The sequence below is a fragment of the Ochotona curzoniae genome, unplaced genomic scaffold (genome assembly GCF_017591425.1).
Source record: "Ochotona curzoniae isolate NIBS_2020 unplaced genomic scaffold, NIBS_Ocur_1.0 contig_1515, whole genome shotgun sequence".
NCBI lineage: Eukaryota > Metazoa > Chordata > Mammalia > Lagomorpha > Ochotonidae > Ochotona > Ochotona curzoniae.
The window spans coordinates 44,450-67,069 of NW_024465112.1; the positions used below are offsets into that span (position 1 = coordinate 44,450).

The 22,620-nt window shown below is 62.3% G+C and overlaps 1 long non-coding RNA gene across 1 annotated transcript; it reads right to left on the reverse strand.

Moving 5' to 3' along the window:
* Positions 1-7,119: 7,119 nt before the first annotated feature.
* On the reverse strand, positions 7,120-9,053 carry LOC121148491. The gene is made up of 3 exons (XR_005882562.1): positions 8,907-9,053; positions 8,154-8,241; positions 7,120-7,154 (listed from the first exon to the last, which is right to left on the reverse strand). It is a non-coding gene; the product is annotated as an uncharacterized LOC121148491 (long non-coding RNA).
* Between the last annotated feature and the right edge of the window lie 13,567 nt (positions 9,054-22,620).

Consider the following 22,620-nt stretch of genomic DNA (forward strand, 5'->3'; position numbering starts at 1 on the left):
CCTGGCCCTCTGCTCCGTGTGCGTGCCGCATGCCGGCCACACCAGCTACTCACTCGCGCAATGACATCATTCACCCACACTTTCCCGGGGCACTCACACACACACTGTTACGGGCTTCACTGCCTACTACTCGCACGCAACACGTGGAGATGGGACGGCACGGATACCCCACAAGGGGTCCTGATCCTCCGGTCCCTTGCGACACAGGGAAGGCCCCAGGGGGCTTCACCACTGCAGCTGACGGCCAGGGACGCGGCTCTCAGGGAGGCACACTGCCAAGAGCGCTCTGCAGACCAGCAGTGCCCCACCAGAGCAGTGGTGCCGTGCAGGGCTAGAACGGGGCCTTCCTGGCACACGGCCGGCCTTCCACAGCTCACCCCACGGGCCCTCCCCCGGCAACACAGACACACCCCACATTCCACTCAGGCCTGGCAGCCATGTCCAACAGCCACTGTCACACGCACACACTTACCCCGAGTCCACGTCGGTCCTGCCAGTGGGAATGGCCAGTGCTTTGTCATTATCTGGTGTGGGTGGTCCTACAAAGGGGGCGGTGGCGTCCACTGCAACGGAGGGGCAGGGGAACTCCCGTGAGACCAAAGCACGCGAGGGTCCCCAGCGTGCCAGCTCCGCAGCCAGGGGAGGGCCGTGGCCTCAGCTCACGCCACCGCCTGGGTGGGCAGCCGCCCTGCATGCCGCAGGACCTGGCACGCGTGGCCTCTGCCAGCCCTCTGTGCTCTTCTTCCCTCCCTCCTACCCTCACTGCCTCCCCCCCTCCACCCATCTCTCCCTCTCTGCATGGGCAAGCCCACTCTGCCAGCAGCCCTCTGCACTCGGGGAGCACACGTGTGCACTGCCCCTGGGGCCTGACACACACTGACAGCTCAGGGTTTCTAACCTATGGCAGGACCCTTCCACCACCACCACACAGCCAGGACTTCAGGCAGGCGCTGGCCACAGTTGTCAAGGTTGCAACCCAGCCCCGTAGCGCCCATGCAAACACTACTGCGTCCAGCCATCCTACGGGCTGCGCATTCTACCCTGGACCTCAGGGGGAAAGGGGCTGTGCGAGAGGGAGGGAAGCGTGGGCACGACTCCCAGCCTGCAGAAGCAACAGCAGCAGCAGCAGCACCAAGAGGCTCTGCCTGGGCTCACGGCAACCTCACGTTGTGTCCCGGGGCTCTGGCAGCAGCACCAGGAGACAAACGCCAACTACACTGAGGGCCAGCTCACCCTGCGGGAGTTGCATCCCGCGACTCACCCTCGACGGCCTCTAACTGGAGGCTCTTCGGGCTGACAACAATGCCCAGGCTGGCAGCCCACTCTTGCAAAGCCCAGTGGGCCAGGGCCTCGGGTCTCCTATTGGTAAATCTGGTCACGTCCAGGTAGTGTGGGGCCGAGCCCGGCCTGAGGAAAGAGGCCAGGGGGAAGAGAGCTGAGCGCTGCTGGATCCAGGGGCATGGCTTGGGACCCGGCTGCCCCAGGAACCACCACCGCCAGCGCTCGGCCACCCTCTTGGGCCCAAGCGGCTGGCCTCCCAAGGAAAAGCACTGTGACAGTGGCAACCCATGCCAGCGGGGACCCGAGCGAGCCAGCACCGTGGCACCACTGCACCTATGGGTGCAAGCTGACACAAGGGGCCTGGGACGCCCTGCTGGCCGTGGTCCAGGTGGGGGTGGTGTTTGCGTTGCGTGGGCACGGCCAAGAGGTGGGCTCTGAAGCACAGCATCCCACGTCACCCCCGAGCCCCAAGGCCCTGGCTCCCTCACGCTTGGGCACGCACCAGGTCGAGCCAGAAGCAAGCCCAAGGAGCCTGGGCAACGCCAACAGTCCCACTTGAGCTGGCCGGGGACATGTCCATGCGCCCGACTCCGGCAGGACCCAGGAACACACACGCTAGGGCTTCCCGCGGCCACCTGGCCCTCTGCTCCGTGTGCGTGCCGCATGCCGGCCACACCAGCTACTCACTCGCGCAATGACATCATTCACCCACACTTTCCCGGGGCACTCACACACACACTGTTACGGGCTTCACTGCCTACTACTCGCACGCAACACGTGGAGATGGGACGGCACGGATACCCCACAAGGGGTCCTGATCCTCCGGTCCCTTGCGACACAGGGAAGGCCCCAGGGGGCTTCACCACTGCAGCTGACGGCCAGGGACGTGGCTCTCAGGGAGGCACACTGCCAAGAGCGCTCTGCAGACCAGCAGTGCCCCACCAGAGCAGTGGTGCCGTGCAGGGCTAGAACGGGGCCTTCCTGGCACACGGCCGGCCTTCCACAGCTCACCCCACGGGCCCTCCCCCGGCAACACAGACACACCCCACATTCCACTCAGGCCTGGCAGCCATGTCCAACAGCCACTGTCACACGCACACACTTACCCCGAGTCCACGTCGGTCCTGCCAGTGGGAATGGCCAGTGCTTTGTCATTATCTGGTGTGGGTGGTCCTACAAAGGGGGCGGTGGCGTCCACTGCAACGGAGGGGCAGGGGAACTCCCGTGAGACCAAAGCACGCGAGGGTCCCCAGCGTGCCAGCTCCGCAGCCAGGGGAGGGCCGTGGCCTCAGCTCACGCCACCGCCTGGGTGGGCAGCCGCCCTGCATGCCGCAGGACCTGGCACGCGTGGCCTCTGCCAGCCCTCTGTGCTCTTCTTCCCTCCCTCCTACCCTCACTGCCTCCCCCCCTCCACCCATCTCTCCCTCTCTGCATGGGCAAGCCCACTCTGCCAGCAGCCCTCTGCACTCGGGGAGCACACGTGTGCACTGCCCCTGGGGCCTGACACACACTGACAGCTCAGGGTTTCTAACCTATGGCAGGACCCTTCCACCACCACCACACAGCCAGGACTTCAGGCAGGCGCTGGCCACAGTTGTCAAGGTTGCAACCCAGCCCCGTAGCGCCCATGCAAACACTACTGCGTCCAGCCATCCTACGGGCTGCGCATTCTACCCTGGACCTCAGGGGGAAAGGGGCTGTGCGAGAGGGAGGGAAGCGTGGGCACGACTCCCAGCCTGCAGAAGCAACAGCAGCAGCAGCAGCACCAAGAGGCTCTGCCTGGGCTCACGGCAACCTCACGTTGTGTCCCGGGGCTCTGGCAGCAGCACCAGGAGACAAACGCCAACTACACTGAGGGCCAGCTCACCCTGCGGGAGTTGCATCCCGCGACTCACCCTCGACGGCCTCTAACTGGAGGCTCTTCGGGCTGACAACAATGCCCAGGCTGGCAGCCCACTCTTGCAAAGCCCAGTGGGCCAGGGCCTCGGGTCTCCTATTGGTAAATCTGGTCACGTCCAGGTAGTGTGGGGCCGAGCCCGGCCTGAGGAAAGAGGCCAGGGGGAAGAGAGCTGAGCGCTGCTGGATCCAGGGGCATGGCTTGGGACCCGGCTGCCCCAGGAACCACCACCGCCAGCGCTCGGCCACCCTCTTGGGCCCAAGCGGCTGGCCTCCCAAGGAAAAAGCACTGTGACAGTGGCAACCCATGCCAGCGGGGACCCGAGCGAGCCAGCACCGTGGCACCACTGCACCTATGGGTGCAAGCTGACACAAGGGGCCTGGGACGCCCTGCTGGCCGTGGTCCAGGTGGGGGTGGTGTTTGCGTTGCGTGGGCACGGCCAAGAGGTGGGCTCTGAAGCACAGCATCCCACGTCACCCCCGAGCCCCAAGGCCCTGGCTCCCTCACGCTTGGGCACGCACCAGGTCGAGCCAGAAGCAAGCCCAAGGAGCCTGGGCAACGCCAACAGTCCCACTTGAGCTGGCCGGGGACATGTCCATGCGCCCGACTCCGGCAGGACCCAGGAACACACACGCTAGGGCTTCCCGCGGCCACCTGGCCCTCTGCTCCGTGTGCGTGCCGCATGCCGGCCACACCAGCTACTCACTCGCGCAATGACATCATTCACCCACACTTTCCCGGGGCACTCACACACACACTGTTACGGGCTTCACTGCCTACTACTCGCACGCAACACGTGGAGATGGGACGGCACGGATACCCCACAAGGGGTCCTGATCCTCCGGTCCCTTGCGACACAGGGAAGGCCCCAGGGGGCTTCACCACTGCAGCTGACGGCCAGGGACGTGGCTCTCAGGGAGGCACACTGCCAAGAGCGCTCTGCAGACCAGCAGTGCCCCACCAGAGCAGTGGTGCCGTGCAGGGCTAGAACGGGGCCTTCCTGGCACACGGCCGGCCTTCCACAGCTCACCCCACGGGCCCTCCCCCGGCAACACAGACACACCCCACATTCCACTCAGGCCTGGCAGCCATGTCCAACAGCCACTGTCACACGCACACACTTACCCCGAGTCCACGTCGGTCCTGCCAGTGGGAATGGCCAGTGCTTTGTCATTATCTGGTGTGGGTGGTCCTACAAAGGGGGCGGTGGCGTCCACTGCAACGGAGGGGCAGGGGAACTCCCGTGAGACCAAAGCACGCGAGGGTCCCCAGCGTGCCAGCTCCGCAGCCAGGGGAGGGCCGTGGCCTCAGCTCACGCCACCGCCTGGGTGGGCAGCCGCCCTGCATGCCGCAGGACCTGGCACGCGTGGCCTCTGCCAGCCCTCTGTGCTCTTCTTCCCTCCCTCCTACCCTCACTGCCTCCCCCCCTCCACCCATCTCTCCCTCTCTGCATGGGCAAGCCCACTCTGCCAGCAGCCCTCTGCACTCGGGGAGCACACGTGTGCACTGCCCCTGGGGCCTGACACACACTGACAGCTCAGGGTTTCTAACCTATGGCAGGACCCTTCCACCACCACCACACAGCCAGGACTTCAGGCAGGCGCTGGCCACAGTTGTCAAGGTTGCAACCCAGCCCCGTAGCGCCCATGCAAACACTACTGCGTCCAGCCATCCTACGGGCTGCGCATTCTACCCTGGACCTCAGGGGGAAAGGGGCTGTGCGAGAGGGAGGGAAGCGTGGGCACGACTCCCAGCCTGCAGAAGCAACAGCAGCAGCAGCAGCACCAAGAGGCTCTGCCTGGGCTCACGGCAACCTCACGTTGTGTCCCGGGGCTCTGGCAGCAGCACCAGGAGACAAACGCCAACTACACTGAGGGCCAGCTCACCCTGCGGGAGTTGCATCCCGCGACTCACCCTCGACGGCCTCTAACTGGAGGCTCTTCGGGCTGACAACAATGCCCAGGCTGGCAGCCCACTCTTGCAAAGCCCAGTGGGCCAGGGCCTCGGGTCTCCTATTGGTAAATCTGGTCACGTCCAGGTAGTGTGGGGCCGAGCCCGGCCTGAGGAAAGAGGCCAGGGGGAAGAGAGCTGAGCGCTGCTGGATCCAGGGGCATGGCTTGGGACCCGGCTGCCCCAGGAACCACCACCGCCAGCGCTCGGCCACCCTCTTGGGCCCAAGCGGCTGGCCTCCCAAGGAAAAAGCACTGTGACAGTGGCAACCCATGCCAGCGGGGACCCGAGCGAGCCAGCACCGTGGCACCACTGCACCTATGGGTGCAAGCTGACACAAGGGGCCTGGGACGCCCTGCTGGCCGTGGTCCAGGTGGGGGTGGTGTTTGCGTTGCGTGGGCACGGCCAAGAGGTGGGCTCTGAAGCACAGCATCCCACGTCACCCCCGAGCCCCAAGGCCCTGGCTCCCTCACGCTTGGGCACGCACCAGGTCGAGCCAGAAGCAAGCCCAAGGAGCCTGGGCAACGCCAACAGTCCCACTTGAGCTGGCCGGGGACATGTCCATGCGCCCGACTCCGGCAGGACCCAGGAACACACACGCTAGGGCTTCCCGCGGCCACCTGGCCCTCTGCTCCGTGTGCGTGCCGCATGCCGGCCACACCAGCTACTCACTCGCGCAATGACATCATTCACCCACACTTTCCCGGGGCACTCACACACACACTGTTACGGGCTTCACTGCCTACTACTCGCACGCAACACGTGGAGATGGGACGGCACGGATACCCCACAAGGGGTCCTGATCCTCCGGTCCCTTGCGACACAGGGAAGGCCCCAGGGGGCTTCACCACTGCAGCTGACGGCCAGGGACGCGGCTCTCAGGGAGGCACACTGCCAAGAGCGCTCTGCAGACCAGCAGTGCCCCACCAGAGCAGTGGTGCCGTGCAGGGCTAGAACGGGGCCTTCCTGGCACACGGCCGGCCTTCCACAGCTCACCCCACGGGCCCTCCCCCGGCAACACAGACACACCCCACATTCCACTCAGGCCTGGCAGCCATGTCCAACAGCCACTGTCACACGCACACACTTACCCCGAGTCCACGTCGGTCCTGCCAGTGGGAATGGCCAGTGCTTTGTCATTATCTGGTGTGGGTGGTCCTACAAAGGGGGCGGTGGCGTCCACTGCAACGGAGGGGCAGGGGAACTCCCGTGAGACCAAAGCACGCGAGGGTCCCCAGCGTGCCAGCTCCGCAGCCAGGGGAGGGCCGTGGCCTCAGCTCACGCCACCGCCTGGGTGGGCAGCCGCCCTGCATGCCGCAGGACCTGGCACGCGTGGCCTCTGCCAGCCCTCTGTGCTCTTCTTCCCTCCCTCCTACCCTCACTGCCTCCCCCCCTCCACCCATCTCTCCCTCTCTGCATGGGCAAGCCCACTCTGCCAGCAGCCCTCTGCACTCGGGGAGCACACGTGTGCACTGCCCCTGGGGCCTGACACACACTGACAGCTCAGGGTTTCTAACCTATGGCAGGACCCTTCCACCACCACCACACAGCCAGGACTTCAGGCAGGCGCTGGCCACAGTTGTCAAGGTTGCAACCCAGCCCCGTAGCGCCCATGCAAACACTACTGCGTCCAGCCATCCTACGGGCTGCGCATTCTACCCTGGACCTCAGGGGGAAAGGGGCTGTGCGAGAGGGAGGGAAGCGTGGGCACGACTCCCAGCCTGCAGAAGCAACAGCAGCAGCAGCAGCACCAAGAGGCTCTGCCTGGGCTCACGGCAACCTCACGTTGTGTCCCGGGGCTCTGGCAGCAGCACCAGGAGACAAACGCCAACTACACTGAGGGCCAGCTCACCCTGCGGGAGTTGCATCCCGCGACTCACCCTCGACGGCCTCTAACTGGAGGCTCTTCGGGCTGACAACAATGCCCAGGCTGGCAGCCCACTCTTGCAAAGCCCAGTGGGCCAGGGCCTCGGGTCTCCTATTGGTAAATCTGGTCACGTCCAGGTAGTGTGGGGCCGAGCCCGGCCTGAGGAAAGAGGCCAGGGGGAAGAGAGCTGAGCGCTGCTGGATCCAGGGGCATGGCTTGGGACCCGGCTGCCCCAGGAACCACCACCGCCAGCGCTCGGCCACCCTCTTGGGCCCAAGCGGCTGGCCTCCCAAGGAAAAGCACTGTGACAGTGGCAACCCATGCCGGCGGGGACCCGAGCGAGCCAGCACCGTGGCACCACTGCACCTATGGGTGCAAGCTGACACAAGGGGCCTGGGACGCCCTGCTGGCCGTGGTCCAGGTGGGGGTGGTGTTTGCGTTGCGTGGGCACGGCCAAGAGGTGGGCTCTGAAGCACAGCATCCCACGTCACCCCCGAGCCCCAAGGCCCTGGCTCCCTCACGCTTGGGCACGCACCAGGTCGAGCCAGAAGCAAGCCCAAGGAGCCTGGGCAACGCCAACAGTCCCACTTGAGCTGGCCGGGGACATGTCCATGCGCCCGACTCCGGCAGGACCCAGGAACACACACGCTAGGGCTTCCCGCGGCCACCTGGCCCTCTGCTCCGTGTGCGTGCCGCATGCCGGCCACACCAGCTACTCACTCGCGCAATGACATCATTCACCCACACTTTCCCGGGGCACTCACACACACACTGTTACGGGCTTCACTGCCTACTACTCGCACGCAACACGTGGAGATGGGACGGCACGGATACCCCACAAGGGGTCCTGATCCTCCGGTCCCTTGCGACACAGGGAAGACCCCAGGGGGCTTCACCACAGCAGCTGACGGCCAGGGACGTGGCTCTCAGGGAGGCACACTGCCAAGAGCGCTCTGCAGACCAGCAGTGCCCCACCATAGCAGTGGTGCCGTGCGTTCTGGAATGGGGCCTTCCTGGCACTCGATGAACTGTCCAAAGCCCACTTAAATTAATCCTACACTGGTTACATAGCCAACTCATATGCCACTCAGTCCTGGCAGTCATATATCACGGCATGGTCACTGCCACACACACACCTATAAAAACACTTACACTTACCCGCAGTCCACCTCGGTGCATCCTGTCTCAAATGTCAGTAGTTGGTCATCGTGGCCCTGTGGCCCATCAGAGGCTGCAGGGCTGTCCACTGTGAAGCAAGGTAGCGTCAGTGAGACCCAAGCACGCCAGAGTCCACAGCAAGCTAGCCCCAGCAGCCACAGAAGGCCCATGCCTGCAGCTCATGCCACAGCCCATGTGGGCAGCTGCCCCGCACACTGCAGGACCTGGCATGCATGGCTGGACGCATGTCCTCTGGGAGATGGCAGTGCCATCTCTCCCTTCCCTCCCTCCATCCACAGTGGGCATGGTGCTGGACATTCCACTAATCTGCAGTTTTGGCAAACTGGCTAGTGCTCTTGGTGTACACACACAGGCCCTGCAACTGGGCCTGTCGCATGTTGGGCTTGAAGCTTTTCTCATGCACAGGTCCACCGTTCAATCACAAGCCCATAACTATGGCCACACCTGCTCCTGGCCAAGGTCGGGAATCCAGCTCCATATCGCCCAGGGAACTAGCCTTGCCTCATGACCACCTTCCAGCCAGGCAATGCACCCTGGAGCTCAGGGCAAAAGGGGCCATGGGAGAGGCTGAGGGATTTGGGAACAAGTCCAAGCCACCACCAGCACCAAGAATGCCCACCTGGCCTCACCACAGGCTCAGGTCATGTCCTGGGGCTCTGGACATGCCAGGAGCCACGCGTGAACAGCCCTGGGGCCGAGTACACCACCCACATCATCCATGACATGACTCACCTTCCACCGGCTCGGCGGAGCTCAGTGCTGCCTGCACACCTATTCCAAGGTTGGTGACAATGGTCATGGGGGCGGCTGGTGGGGCCCAGCCATCCCCGACTGGCATAGCAATAGACGCACAGGCGTTTGGTGGCGTGCTGTCTTCTACAGACCTGGGCCGGAGGAGACAAGACAGGGGAGAAGTGAGCTGAGTGCTGCTGGGCCTCAGGGCAGGACTGAGGGCCTGCGTCCTCAGGAGCCACCACTGCTGGCGCTCGGCCTCCCTCTTGGGCCCAAGGACACAGGGTCATGGGGGAAGACAGCTTGGTAGTGGCAACCCATCCCAACTGGGGGCCGCAGCAATGCATGCTTGGCACCAGGGCACCCAGCACCTGTGGCTGAAAGCTAAGGAAAGGGCCCGGGGACCTCTGGGGGTCATGGTCCAGGCAGGTGGTGTCTAGACTGCGTGGGGACATGCAGGAGGTTGGTTCTGCAGCAGATGACCCCATCTCATCGCCCGCTCTAAGCCCTGCTCTCTCACACTTGGATTCAATCAGGGTTGGGCTAGAAGCAAGCCCATGCATGCTGGTCAACACCAAGGGGCTGGTATGCTAGGCCTGGGACACTTCCATGAGCCTGGCTATGGTGGCCCCCAGCACCAAACATGCCACAGGCTGCCCTGTCCACCTTTCTCTCTGTTTGGCGTCTGTCCCAGACGCTGGCCGCACCAGCTGCCGCAACAACAACACATATCCTACACCCAAACTTTGCCAAGCACCAATACGGAGACCACAAAGAGGTATTCGACTTCCTTTCATGGGGCCTCACGGAGATGGGGGGCCCACGAGGCAGTTCATCTCCGGCCCCCTTGGCTCCCGTGACCCAGCAGGACCCAGGGGGACACAGGCAGCACCTCAGGGGCTTCCACACCAATGGCTGACAGACAGCACCAGGGAGGGCTCTTGGCAAGGCACAGCGCCAAAGCCTCTGGAGACCTGGAGGGCCTGACCAGAGCAGAGTTGGAGTGCAGGGGCACAATGGAGCCCTCAGGCTCCTGGCACACCTCCTCAGGCAGCTGGGCACCACTATATTCCACTCAGGCATGGCCAGCCACGTGCCACGGCCACGGCCATGCACACAAACACATACACTTACCCGCAGTCCACCTTGGTGCAGCATGTCTCAAATGTCAGTAGTTGGTCATCGTGGCCCTGTGGCCCATCAGAGGCTGCAGGGCTGTCCACTGTGAAGCAAGGTAGCGTCAGTGAGACCCAAGCACGCCAGAGTCCACAGCAAGCTAGCCCCAGCAGCCACAGAAGGCCCATGCCTGCAGCTCATGCCACAGCCCATGTGGGCAGCTGCCCCGCACACTGCAGGACCTGGCATGCATGGCTGGACGCATGTCCTCTGGGAGATGGCAGTGCCATCTCTCCCTTCCCTCCCTCCATCCACAGTGGGCATGGTGCTGGACATTCCACTAATCTGCAGTTTTGGCAAACTGGCTAGTGCTCTTGGTGTACACACACAGGCCCTGCAACTGGGCCTGTCGCATGTTGGGCTTGAAGCTTTTCTCATGCACAGGTCCACCGTTCAATCACAAGCCCATAACTATGGCCACACCTGCTCCTGGCCAAGGTCGGGAATCCAGCTCCATATCGCCCAGGGAACTAGCCTTGCCTCATGACCACCTTCCAGCCAGGCAATGCACCCTGGAGCTCAGGGCAAAAGGGGCCATGGGAGAGGCTGAGGGATTTGGGAACAAGTCCAAGCCACCACCAGCACCAAGAATGCCCACCTGGCCTCACCACAGGCTCAGGTCATGTCCTGGGGCTCTGGACATGCCAGGAGCCACGCGTGAACAGCCCTGGGGCCGAGTACACCACCCACATCATCCATGACATGACTCACCTTCCACCGGCTCGGCGGAGCTCAGTGCTGCCTGCACACCTATTCCAAGGTTGGTGACAATGGTCATGGGGGCGGCTGGTGGGGCCCAGCCATCCCCGACTGGCATAGCAATAGACGCACAGGCGTTTGGTGGCGTGCTGTCTTCTACAGACCTGGGCCGGAGGAGACAAGACAGGGGAGAAGTGAGCTGAGTGCTGCTGGGCCTCAGGGCAGGACTGAGGGCCTGCGTCCTCAGGAGCCACCACTGCTGGCGCTCGGCCTCCCTCTTGGGCCCAAGGACACAGGGTCATGGGGGAAGACAGCTTGGTAGTGGCAACCCATCCCAACTGGGGGCCGCAGCAATGCATGCTTGGCACCAGGGCACCCAGCACCTGTGGCTGAAAGCTAAGGAAAGGGCCCGGGGACCTCTGGGGGTCATGGTCCAGGCAGGTGGTGTCTAGACTGCGTGGGGACATGCAGGAGGTTGGTTCTGCAGCAGATGACCCCATCTCATCGCCCGCTCTAAGCCCTGCTCTCTCACACTTGGATTCAATCAGGGTTGGGCTAGAAGCAAGCCCATGCATGCTGGTCAACACCAAGGGGCTGGTATGCTAGGCCTGGGACACTTCCATGAGCCTGGCTATGGTGGCCCCCAGCACCAAACATGCCACAGGCTGCCCTGTCCACCTTTCTCTCTGTTTGGCGTCTGTCCCAGACGCTGGCCGCACCAGCTGCCGCAACAACAACACATATCCTACACCCAAACTTTGCCAAGCACCAATACGGAGACCACAAAGAGGTATTCGACTTCCTTTCATGGGGCCTCACGGAGATGGGGGGCCCACGAGGCAGTTCATCTCCGGCCCCCTTGGCTCCCGTGACCCAGCAGGACCCAGGGGGACACAGGCAGCACCTCAGGGGCTTCCACACCAATGGCTGACAGACAGCACCAGGGAGGGCTCTTGGCAAGGCACAGCGCCAAAGCCTCTGGAGACCTGGAGGGCCTGACCAGAGCAGAGTTGGAGTGCAGGGGCACAATGGAGCCCTCAGGCTCCTGGCACACCTCCTCAGGCAGCTGGGCACCACTATATTCCACTCAGGCATGGCCAGCCACGTGCCACGGCCACGGCCATGCACACAAACACATACACTTACCCGCAGTCCACCTTGGTGCAGCATGTCTCAAATGTCAGTAGTTGGTCATCGTGGCCCTGTGGCCCATCAGAGGCTGCAGGGCTGTCCACTGTGAAGCAAGGTAGCGTCAGTGAGACCCAAGCACGCCAGAGTCCACAGCAAGCTAGCCCCAGCAGCCACAGAAGGCCCATGCCTGCAGCTCATGCCACAGCCCATGTGGGCAGCTGCCCCGCACACTGCAGGACCTGGCATGCATGGCTGGACGCATGTCCTCTGGGAGATGGCAGTGCCATCTCTCCCTTCCCTCCCTCCATCCACAGTGGGCATGGTGCTGGACATTCCACTAATCTGCAGTTTTGGCAAACTGGCTAGTGCTCTTGGTGTACACACACAGGCCCTGCAACTGGGCCTGTCGCATGTTGGGCTTGAAGCTTTTCTCATGCACAGGTCCACCGTTCAATCACAAGCCCATAACTATGGCCACACCTGCTCCTGGCCAAGGTCGGGAATCCAGCTCCATATCGCCCAGGGAACTAGCCTTGCCTCATGACCACCTTCCAGCCAGGCAATGCACCCTGGAGCTCAGGGCAAAAGGGGCCATGGGAGAGGCTGAGGGATTTGGGAACAAGTCCAAGCCACCACCAGCACCAAGAATGCCCACCTGGCCTCACCACAGGCTCAGGTCATGTCCTGGGGCTCTGGACATGCCAGGAGCCACGCGTGAACAGCCCTGGGGCCGAGTACACCACCCACATCATCCATGACATGACTCACCTTCCACCGGCTCGGCGGAGCTCAGTGCTGCCTGCACACCTATTCCAAGGTTGGTGACAATGGTCATGGGGGCGGCTGGTGGGGCCCAGCCATCCCCGACTGGCATAGCAATAGACGCACAGGCGTTTGGTGGCGTGCTGTCTTCTACAGACCTGGGCCGGAGGAGACAAGACAGGGGAGAAGTGAGCTGAGTGCTGCTGGGCCTCAGGGCAGGACTGAGGGCCTGCGTCCTCAGGAGCCACCACTGCTGGCGCTCGGCCTCCCTCTTGGGCCCAAGGACACAGGGTCATGGGGGAAGACAGCTTGGTAGTGGCAACCCATCCCAACTGGGGGCCGCAGCAATGCATGCTTGGCACCAGGGCACCCAGCACCTGTGGCTGAAAGCTAAGGAAAGGGCCCGGGGACCTCTGGGGGTCATGGTCCAGGCAGGTGGTGTCTAGACTGCGTGGGGACATGCAGGAGGTTGGTTCTGCAGCAGATGACCCCATCTCATCGCCCGCTCTAAGCCCTGCTCTCTCACACTTGGATTCAATCAGGGTTGGGCTAGAAGCAAGCCCATGCATGCTGGTCAACACCAAGGGGCTGGTATGCTAGGCCTGGGACACTTCCATGAGCCTGGCTATGGTGGCCCCCAGCACCAAACATGCCACAGGCTGCCCTGTCCACCTTTCTCTCTGTTTGGCGTCTGTCCCAGACGCTGGCCGCACCAGCTGCCGCAACAACAACACATATCCTACACCCAAACTTTGCCAAGCACCAATACGGAGACCACAAAGAGGTATTCGACTTCCTTTCATGGGGCCTCACGGAGATGGGGGGCCCACGAGGCAGTTCATCTCCGGCCCCCTTGGCTCCCGTGACCCAGCAGGACCCAGGGGGACACAGGCAGCACCTCAGGGGCTTCCACACCAATGGCTGACAGACAGCACCAGGGAGGGCTCTTGGCAAGGCACAGCGCCAAAGCCTCTGGAGACCTGGAGGGCCTGACCAGAGCAGAGTTGGAGTGCAGGGGCACAATGGAGCCCTCAGGCTCCTGGCACACCTCCTCAGGCAGCTGGGCACCACTATATTCCACTCAGGCATGGCCAGCCACGTGCCACGGCCACGGCCATGCACACAAACACATACACTTACCCGCAGTCCACCTTGGTGCAGCATGTCTCAAATGTCAGTAGTTGGTCATCGTGGCCCTGTGGCCCATCAGAGGCTGCAGGGCTGTCCACTGTGAAGCAAGGTAGCGTCAGTGAGACCCAAGCACGCCAGAGTCCACAGCAAGCTAGCCCCAGCAGCCACAGAAGGCCCATGCCTGCAGCTCATGCCACAGCCCATGTGGGCAGCTGCCCCGCACACTGCAGGACCTGGCATGCATGGCTGGACGCATGTCCTCTGGGAGATGGCAGTGCCATCTCTCCCTTCCCTCCCTCCATCCACAGTGGGCATGGTGCTGGACATTCCACTAATCTGCAGTTTTGGCAAACTGGCTAGTGCTCTTGGTGTACACACACAGGCCCTGCAACTGGGCCTGTCGCATGTTGGGCTTGAAGCTTTTCTCATGCACAGGTCCACCGTTCAATCACAAGCCCATAACTATGGCCACACCTGCTCCTGGCCAAGGTCGGGAATCCAGCTCCATATCGCCCAGGGAACTAGCCTTGCCTCATGACCACCTTCCAGCCAGGCAATGCACCCTGGAGCTCAGGGCAAAAGGGGCCATGGGAGAGGCTGAGGGATTTGGGAACAAGTCCAAGCCACCACCAGCACCAAGAATGCCCACCTGGCCTCACCACAGGCTCAGGTCATGTCCTGGGGCTCTGGACATGCCAGGAGCCACGCGTGAACAGCCCTGGGGCCGAGTACACCACCCACATCATCCATGACATGACTCACCTTCCACCGGCTCGGCGGAGCTCAGTGCTGCCTGCACACCTATTCCAAGGTTGGTGACAATGGTCATGGGGGCGGCTGGTGGGGCCCAGCCATCCCCGACTGGCATAGCAATAGACGCACAGGCGTTTGGTGGCGTGCTGTCTTCTACAGACCTGGGCCGGAGGAGACAAGACAGGGGAGAAGTGAGCTGAGTGCTGCTGGGCCTCAGGGCAGGACTGAGGGCCTGCGTCCTCAGGAGCCACCACTGCTGGCGCTCGGCCTCCCTCTTGGGCCCAAGGACACAGGGTCATGGGGGAAGACAGCTTGGTAGTGGCAACCCATCCCAACTGGGGGCCGCAGCAATGCATGCTTGGCACCAGGGCACCCAGCACCTGTGGCTGAAAGCTAAGGAAAGGGCCCGGGGACCTCTGGGGGTCATGGTCCAGGCAGGTGGTGTCTAGACTGCGTGGGGACATGCAGGAGGTTGGTTCTGCAGCAGATGACCCCATCTCATCGCCCGCTCTAAGCCCTGCTCTCTCACACTTGGATTCAATCAGGGTTGGGCTAGAAGCAAGCCCATGCATGCTGGTCAACACCAAGGGGCTGGTATGCTAGGCCTGGGACACTTCCATGAGCCTGGCTATGGTGGCCCCCAGCACCAAACATGCCACAGGCTGCCCTGTCCACCTTTCTCTCTGTTTGGCGTCTGTCCCAGACGCTGGCCGCACCAGCTGCCGCAACAACAACACATATCCTACACCCAAACTTTGCCAAGCACCAATACGGAGACCACAAAGAGGTATTCGACTTCCTTTCATGGGGCCTCACGGAGATGGGGGGCCCACGAGGCAGTTCATCTCCGGCCCCCTTGGCTCCCGTGACCCAGCAGGACCCAGGGGGACACAGGCAGCACCTCAGGGGCTTCCACACCAATGGCTGACAGACAGCACCAGGGAGGGCTCTTGGCAAGGCACAGCGCCAAAGCCTCTGGAGACCTGGAGGGCCTGACCAGAGCAGAGTTGGAGTGCAGGGGCACAATGGAGCCCTCAGGCTCCTGGCACACCTCCTCAGGCAGCTGGGCACCACTATATTCCACTCAGGCATGGCCAGCCACGTGCCACGGCCACGGCCATGCACACAAACACATACACTTACCCGCAGTCCACCTTGGTGCAGCATGTCTCAAATGTCAGTAGTTGGTCATCGTGGCCCTGTGGCCCATCAGAGGCTGCAGGGCTGTCCACTGTGAAGCAAGGTAGCGTCAGTGAGACCCAAGCACGCCAGAGTCCACAGCAAGCTAGCCCCAGCAGCCACAGAAGGCCCATGCCTGCAGCTCATGCCACAGCCCATGTGGGCAGCTGCCCCGCACACTGCAGGACCTGGCATGCATGGCTGGACGCATGTCCTCTGGGAGATGGCAGTGCCATCTCTCCCTTCCCTCCCTCCATCCACAGTGGGCATGGTGCTGGACATTCCACTAATCTGCAGTTTTGGCAAACTGGCTAGTGCTCTTGGTGTACACACACAGGCCCTGCAACTGGGCCTGTCGCATGTTGGGCTTGAAGCTTTTCTCATGCACAGGTCCACCGTTCAATCACAAGCCCATAACTATGGCCACACCTGCTCCTGGCCAAGGTCGGGAATCCAGCTCCATATCGCCCAGGGAACTAGCCTTGCCTCATGACCACCTTCCAGCCAGGCAATGCACCCTGGAGCTCAGGGCAAAAGGGGCCATGGGAGAGGCTGAGGGATTTGGGAACAAGTCCAAGCCACCACCAGCACCAAGAATGCCCACCTGGCCTCACCACAGGCTCAGGTCATGTCCTGGGGCTCTGGACATGCCAGGAGCCACGCGTGAACAGCCCTGGGGCCGAGTACACCACCCACATCATCCATGACATGACTCACCTTCCACCGGCTCGGCGGAGCTCAGTGCTGCCTGCACACCTATTCCAAGGTTGGTGACAATGGTCATGGGGGCGGCTGGTGGGGCCCAGCCATCCCCGACTGGCATAGCAATAGACGCACAGGCGTTTGGTGGCGTGCTGTCTTCTACAGACCTGGGCCGGAGGAGACAAGACAGGGGAGAAGTGAGCTGAGTGCTGCTGGGCCTCAGGGCAGGACTGAGGGCCTGCGTCCTCAGGAGCCACCACTGCTGGCGCTCGGCCTCCCTCTTGGGCCCAAGGACACAGGGTCATGGGGGAAGACAGCTTGGTAGTGGCAACCCATCCCAACTGGGGGCCGCAGCAATGCATGCTTGGCACCAGGGCACCCAGCACCTGTGGCTGAAAGCTAAGGAAAGGGCCCGGGGACCTCTGGGGGTCATGGTCCAGGCAGGTGGTGTCTAGACTGCGTGGGGACATGCAGGAGGTTGGTTCTGCAGCAGATGACCCCATCTCATCGCCCGCTCTAAGCCCTGCTCTCTCACACTTGGATTCAATCAGGGTTGGGCTAGAAGCAAGCCCATGCATGCTGGTCAACACCAAGGGGCTGGTATGCTAGGCCTGGGACACTTCCATGAGCCTGGCTATGGTGGCCCCCAGCACCAAACATGCCACAGGCTGCCCTGTCCACCTTTCTCTCTGTTTGGCGTCTGTCCCAGACGCTGGCCGCACCAGCTGCCGCAACAACAACACATATCCTACACCCAAACTTTGCCAAGCACCAATACGGAGACCACAAAGAGGTATTCGACTTCCTTTCATGGGGCCTCACGGAGATGGGGGGCCCACGAGGCAGTTCATCTCCGGCCCCCTTGGCTCCCGTGACCCAGCAGGACCCAGGGGGACACAGGCAGCACCTCAGGGGCTTCCACACCAATGGCTGACAGACAGCACCAGGGAGGGCTCTTGGCAAGGCACAGCGCCAAAGCCTCTGGAGACCTGGAGGGCCTGACCAGAGCAGAGTTGGAGTGCAGGGGCACAATGGAGCCCTCAGGCTCCTGGCACACCTCCTCAGGCAGCTGGGCACCACTATATTCCACTCAGGCATGGCCAGCCACGTGCCACGGCCACGGCCATGCACACAAACACATACACTTACCCGCAGTCCACCTTGGTGCAGCATGTCTCAAATGTCAGTAGTTGGTCATCGTGGCCCTGTGGCCCATCAGAGGCTGCAGGGCTGTCCACTGTGAAGCAAGGTAGCGTCAGTGAGACCCAAGCACGCCAGAGTCCACAGCAAGCTAGCCCCAGCAGCCACAGAAGGCCCATGCCTGCAGCTCATGCCACAGCCCATGTGGGCAGCTGCCCCGCACACTGCAGGACCTGGCATGCATGGCTGGACGCATGTCCTCTGGGAGATGGCAGTGCCATCTCTCCCTTCCCTCCCTCCATCCACAGTGGGCATGGTGCTGGACATTCCACTAATCTGCAGTTTTGGCAAACTGGCTAGTGCTCTTGGTGTACACACACAGGCCCTGCAACTGGGCCTGTCGCATGTTGGGCTTGAAGCTTTTCTCATGCACAGGTCCACCGTTCAATCACAAGCCCATAACTATGGCCACACCTGCTCCTGGCCAAGGTCGGGAATCCAGCTCCATATCGCCCAGGGAACTAGCCTTGCCTCATGACCACCTTCCAGCCAGGCAATGCACCCTGGAGCTCAGGGCAAAAGGGGCCATGGGAGAGGCTGAGGGATTTGGGAACAAGTCCAAGCCACCACCAGCACCAAGAATGCCCACCTGGCCTCACCACAGGCTCAGGTCATGTCCTGGGGCTCTGGACATGCCAGGAGCCACGCGTGAACAGCCCTGGGGCCGAGTACACCACCCACATCATCCATGACATGACTCACCTTCCACCGGCTCGGCGGAGCTCAGTGCTGCCTGCACACCTATTCCAAGGTTGGTGACAATGGTCATGGGGGCGGCTGGTGGGGCCCAGCCATCCCCGACTGGCATAGCAATAGACGCACAGGCGTTTGGTGGCGTGCTGTCTTCTACAGACCTGGGCCGGAGGAGACAAGACAGGGGAGAAGTGAGCTGAGTGCTGCTGGGCCTCAGGGCAGGACTGAGGGCCTGCGTCCTCAGGAGCCACCACTGCTGGCGCTCGGCCTCCCTCTTGGGCCCAAGGACACAGGGTCATGGGGGAAGACAGCTTGGTAGTGGCAACCCATCCCAACTGGGGGCCGCAGCAATGCATGCTTGGCACCAGGGCACCCAGCACCTGTGGCTGAAAGCTAAGGAAAGGGCCCGGGGACCTCTGGGGGTCATGGTCCAGGCAGGTGGTGTCTAGACTGCGTGGGGACATGCAGGAGGTTGGTTCTGCAGCAGATGACCCCATCTCATCGCCCGCTCTAAGCCCTGCTCTCTCACACTTGGATTCAATCAGGGTTGGGCTAGAAGCAAGCCCATGCATGCTGGTCAACACCAAGGGGCTGGTATGCTAGGCCTGGGACACTTCCATGAGCCTGGCTATGGTGGCCCCCAGCACCAAACATGCCACAGGCTGCCCTGTCCACCTTTCTCTCTGTTTGGCGTCTGTCCCAGACGCTGGCCGCACCAGCTGCCGCAACAACAACACATATCCTACACCCAAACTTTGCCAAGCACCAATACGGAGACCACAAAGAGGTATTCGACTTCCTTTCATGGGGCCTCACGGAGATGGGGGGCCCACGAGGCAGTTCATCTCCGGCCCCCTTGGCTCCCGTGACCCAGCAGGACCCAGGGGGACACAGGCAGCACCTCAGGGGCTTCCACACCAATGGCTGACAGACAGCACCAGGGAGGGCTCTTGGCAAGGCACAGCGCCAAAGCCTCTGGAGACCTGGAGGGCCTGACCAGAGCAGAGTTGGAGTGCAGGGGCACAATGGAGCCCTCAGGCTCCTGGCACACCTCCTCAGGCAGCTGGGCACCACTATATTCCACTCAGGCATGGCCAGCCACGTGCCACGGCCACGGCCATGCACACAAACACATACACTTACCCGCAGTCCACCTTGGTGCAGCATGTCTCAAATGTCAGTAGTTGGTCATCGTGGCCCTGTGGCCCATCAGAGGCTGCAGGGCTGTCCACTGTGAAGCAAGGTAGCGTCAGTGAGACCCAAGCACGCCAGAGTCCACAGCAAGCTAGCCCCAGCAGCCACAGAAGGCCCATGCCTGCAGCTCATGCCACAGCCCATGTGGGCAGCTGCCCCGCACACTGCAGGACCTGGCATGCATGGCTGGACGCATGTCCTCTGGGAGATGGCAGTGCCATCTCTCCCTTCCCTCCCTCCATCCACAGTGGGCATGGTGCTGGACATTCCACTAATCTGCAGTTTTGGCAAACTGGCTAGTGCTCTTGGTGTACACACACAGGCCCTGCAACTGGGCCTGTCGCATGTTGGGCTTGAAGCTTTTCTCATGCACAGGTCCACCGTTCAATCACAAGCCCATAACTATGGCCACACCTGCTCCTGGCCAAGGTCGGGAATCCAGCTCCATATCGCCCAGGGAACTAGCCTTGCCTCATGACCACCTTCCAGCCAGCCAGGCAATGCACCCTGGAGCTCAGGGCAAAAGGGGCCATGGGAGAGGCTGAGGGATTTGGGAACAAGTCCAAGCCACCACCAGCACCAAGAATGCCCACCTGGCCTCACCACAGGCTCAGGTCATGTCCTGGGGCTCTGGACATGCCAGGAGCCACGCGTGAACAGCCCTGGGGCCGAGTACACCACCCACATCATCCATGACATGACTCACCTTCCACCGGCTCGGCGGAGCTCAGTGCTGCCTGCACACCTATTCCAAGGTTGGTGACAATGGTCATGGGGGCGGCTGGTGGGGCCCAGCCATCCCCGACTGGCATAGCAATAGACGCACAGGCGTTTGGTGGCGTGCTGTCTTCTACAGACCTGGGCCGGAGGAGACAAGACAGGGGAGAAGTGAGCTGAGTGCTGCTGGGCCTCAGGGCAGGACTGAGGGCCTGCGTCCTCAGGAGCCACCACTGCTGGCGCTCGGCCTCCCTCTTGGGCCCAAGGACACAGGGTCATGGGGGAAGACAGCTTGGTAGTGGCAACCCATCCCAACTGGGGGCCGCAGCAATGCATGCTTGGCACCAGGGCACCCAGCACCTGTGGCTGAAAGCTAAGGAAAGGGCCCGGGGACCTCTGGGGGTCATGGTCCAGGCAGGTGGTGTCTAGACTGCGTGGGGACATGCAGGAGGTTGGTTCTGCAGCAGATGACCCCATCTCATCGCCCGCTCTAAGCCCTGCTCTCTCACACTTGGATTCAATCAGGGTTGGGCTAGAAGCAAGCCCATGCATGCTGGTCAACACCAAGGGGCTGGTATGCTAGGCCTGGGACACTTCCATGAGCCTGGCTATGGTGGCCCCCAGCACCAAACATGCCACAGGCTGCCCTGTCCACCTTTCTCTCTGTTTGGCGTCTGTCCCAGACGCTGGCCGCACCAGCTGCCGCAACAACAACACATATCCTACACCCAAACTTTGCCAAGCACCAATACGGAGACCACAAAGAGGTATTCGACTTCCTTTCATGGGGCCTCACGGAGATGGGGGGCCCACGAGGCAGTTCATCTCCGGCCCCCTTGGCTCCCGTGACCCAGCAGGACCCAGGGGGACACAGGCAGCACCTCAGGGGCTTCCACACCAATGGCTGACAGACAGCACCAGGGAGGGCTCTTGGCAAGGCACAGCGCCAAAGCCTCTGGAGACCTGGAGGGCCTGACCAGAGCAGAGTTGGAGTGCAGGGGCACAATGGAGCCCTCAGGCTCCTGGCACACCTCCTCAGGCAGCTGGGCACCACTATATTCCACTCAGGCATGGCCAGCCACGTGCCACGGCCACGGCCATGCACACAAACACATACACTTACCCGCAGTCCACCTTGGTGCAGCATGTCTCAAATGTCAGTAGTTGGTCATCGTGGCCCTGTGGCCCATCAGAGGCTGCAGGGCTGTCCACTGTGAAGCAAGGTAGCGTCAGTGAGACCCAAGCACGCCAGAGTCCACAGCAAGCTAGCCCCAGCAGCCACAGAAGGCCCATGCCTGCAGCTCATGCCACAGCCCATGTGGGCAGCTGCCCCGCACACTGCAGGACCTGGCATGCATGGCTGGACGCATGTCCTCTGGGAGATGGCAGTGCCATCTCTCCCTTCCCTCCCTCCATCCACAGTGGGCATGGTGCTGGACATTCCACTAATCTGCAGTTTTGGCAAACTGGCTAGTGCTCTTGGTGTACACACACAGGCCCTGCAACTGGGCCTGTCGCATGTTGGGCTTGAAGCTTTTCTCATGCACAGGTCCACCGTTCAATCACAAGCCCATAACTATGGCCACACCTGCTCCTGGCCAAGGTCGGGAATCCAGCTCCATATCGCCCAGGGAACTAGCCTTGCCTCATGACCACCTTCCAGCCAGGCAATGCACCCTGGAGCTCAGGGCAAAAGGGGCCATGGGAGAGGCTGAGGGATTTGGGAACAAGTCCAAGCCACCACCAGCACCAAGAATGCCCACCTGGCCTCACCACAGGCTCAGGTCATGTCCTGGGGCTCTGGACATGCCAGGAGCCACGCGTGAACAGCCCTGGGGCCGAGTACACCACCCACATCATCCATGACATGACTCACCTTCCACCGGCTCGGCGGAGCTCAGTGCTGCCTGCACACCTATTCCAAGGTTGGTGACAATGGTCATGGGGGCGGCTGGTGGGGCCCAGCCATCCCCGACTGGCATAGCAATAGACGCACAGGCGTTTGGTGGCGTGCTGTCTTCTACAGACCTGGGCCGGAGGAGACAAGACAGGGGAGAAGTGAGCTGAGTGCTGCTGGGCCTCAGGGCAGGACTGAGGGCCTGCGTCCTCAGGAGCCACCACTGCTGGCGCTCGGCCTCCCTCTTGGGCCCAAGGACACAGGGTCATGGGGGAAGACAGCTTGGTAGTGGCAACCCATCCCAACTGGGGGCCGCAGCAATGCATGCTTGGCACCAGGGCACCCAGCACCTGTGGCTGAAAGCTAAGGAAAGGGCCCGGGGACCTCTGGGGGTCATGGTCCAGGCAGGTGGTGTCTAGACTGCGTGGGGACATGCAGGAGGTTGGTTCTGCAGCAGATGACCCCATCTCATCGCCCGCT